Here is a 2,308-nt window from a genome sequence, read left to right as displayed (position 1 = left end):
CATTCCCTCAGTACCCCTTTCTTGCTTTTTCTCTATACCCCTTGATCACTTTAGCCGTAAGGGACACATCTAAATCCCTCTTGAATATATCTAATGAACTGGCATCAACAACTCTCTGCAGCAGGGAATTCCACAGGTTAACAACTCTCTGAGTCAAGAAGTTTCTCCTCATCTCAATCCTAAATGGCCTACCCCTTATCCTAAGACTGTGTCCCCTGGTCCTGGACTTTCTCAACATCGGGAACATTCTTCCTGCATCTAACCTGTCCAGTCCCATCAGAATCTAATACGTTTCTATGAGATCCCTTCTCATCCTTCTCAACTCCAGTGTTTCAAGGACCAGTTGATCCAGTCTCTCCTCATATGTCAGTCCAGTCTTCCCGGGAATCAGTCTGGTGATATATTCAAAAAGGAGTTAGATGTAGTCCTTACTACTAGGGGGATCAAGGGGTATGGCGAGAAAGCAGGAATGGAGTACTTAAGTTGCATGTTCAGCCATTAACTCATTGAATGGCTGTGCAGGCTCGAAGGGCCGAATGGCCTACTCCTGCACCTATTTTCTATGTTTCTATGTTTCTATGAACCTTCACTACACTCCCTCAATAGCAAGAACCTCAGATTAGGAGATCAAAACTGAACATAATATTCCAGGTGAGTTCTCACCAAGGTCCTGTACAACTGCAGTGACACCTCCCTGCTCCTATACTCAAATCCCCTAGCTATGAAGGCCAACATACCATTTGCATTCTTCACCGCCTGCTGTATCTGCATGCCAACTTTCAATGATTGATGAACCATGACACCCAGGTCCCATTGTACCTCCCCTTTTCCTAATCTGCTGCCATTCAGATAATATTTTGCATTCGTGTTTTTGCCTCCCACGTGGATAATCTCACACTTATCCATATTATACTGCATCTGCCATGCATTTGCCCACTCACCTAACCTGTCCTAGTCACCCTGCAGCCTCTTAGTGTACTCCTCATGGCTCAAACTGCCACCCAGTTTAGTGTCATCTGCAAACTTGGAGATAGTACACTCAATTCCTTCATCTAAATCATAGATGTATATTGTAAAGAGCTGGGGTCCCAGCATTGAGCTCTGCGGCACTCCGCTAGTCACTGCCTGCCATTCTGAAAAGGACCCGTTTATCCCGACTCTCTGCTTCCTGTCTGCCAACCAGTTCTCTATCCATGTCAGTACATTACCCCCAATACCATGTGCTTTGATTTTGCACACCAATCTCTTGTGTCGGACCTTGTCAAAAGCCTTTTGAAAGTCCAAATACACCACATCCACTGGTACAACCTTGTCCACTCTGCTAGTTACATCCTCAAAAAATTCCAGAAGATTCGTGAAGCATGATTTCCCTTTCATAATTCCATGCTGACTTGGACCGATCCTGTCACTGCTTTCCAAATGCGCTGCAATTTCATCCTTAGTGATTGATTCCAACATTTTCCCACTACTGATGTCAGGCTAACCGGTCTATAATTACCCGCTTTCTCTCCCCCTCCTTTTTTAAAAAGTGGTGTTACATTAGCTACCCTCCAGTCCATGGGAACTGATCCAGAGTCGATAGACTGTTGGAAAATGATCACCAGTGCATCCACTATTTCTAGGGCCACTTCCTTAAGTAATCTGGGATGCAGACTATTAGACCCCAGGGATTTATCAGCCTCCAATCCCATCAATTTCCCTAACACAATTTCCCATCTAATAAGGATATCCTTCAGTTCCTCCTTCTCACTAGACCCTCGGTCCCCTAGTACATCCAGAAGTTTATTTGTGTCTTCCTTCGTGAAGATAGAACCAAAGCATTTGTTCAATTGGTCTGCCATTTCTTTGTTCCCCGTTAGAAATTCACCTGAATCTGACTGCAAGGCACCTACGTTTGTCTTTACTAATCTTTTTCTCTTCACATATTGATAGAAGCTTTTGCAGTCAGTTTTTATGCTCCCGGCATGCTTCCTCTCGTACTCTATTTCCCCCCTCTTAATTAAACCCTTAGTCCTCCATTGCTGAATTCTAAATTTCTTCCAGTCCTCAGGTTTGCTGCTTTTTCTGGCCAATTTATATGCCTCTTTCTTGCATTTAACACTATCCTTAATTTCCCTTGGTAGCCACGGTTGAGCCACCATCTGCATTTTATTTTTACTCCAGACAGGGATGTACAATTGTTGAAGTTCATCCATGTGCTCTTCAAATGTTTACCATTGCCTATCCACCGTTTAAGTATAATTTGCCAGTCTATTCTAGCCAATTCACGCCTCATACCATCGAAGTTACCGTTCCTTAATTTCAGGAC

This window comes from Pristiophorus japonicus, unplaced genomic scaffold (genome assembly GCF_044704955.1).
Source record: "Pristiophorus japonicus isolate sPriJap1 unplaced genomic scaffold, sPriJap1.hap1 HAP1_SCAFFOLD_670, whole genome shotgun sequence".
NCBI classification, from domain to species: domain Eukaryota; kingdom Metazoa; phylum Chordata; class Chondrichthyes; family Pristiophoridae; genus Pristiophorus; species Pristiophorus japonicus.
Note: the sequence above shows the minus strand (reverse complement) of the source record.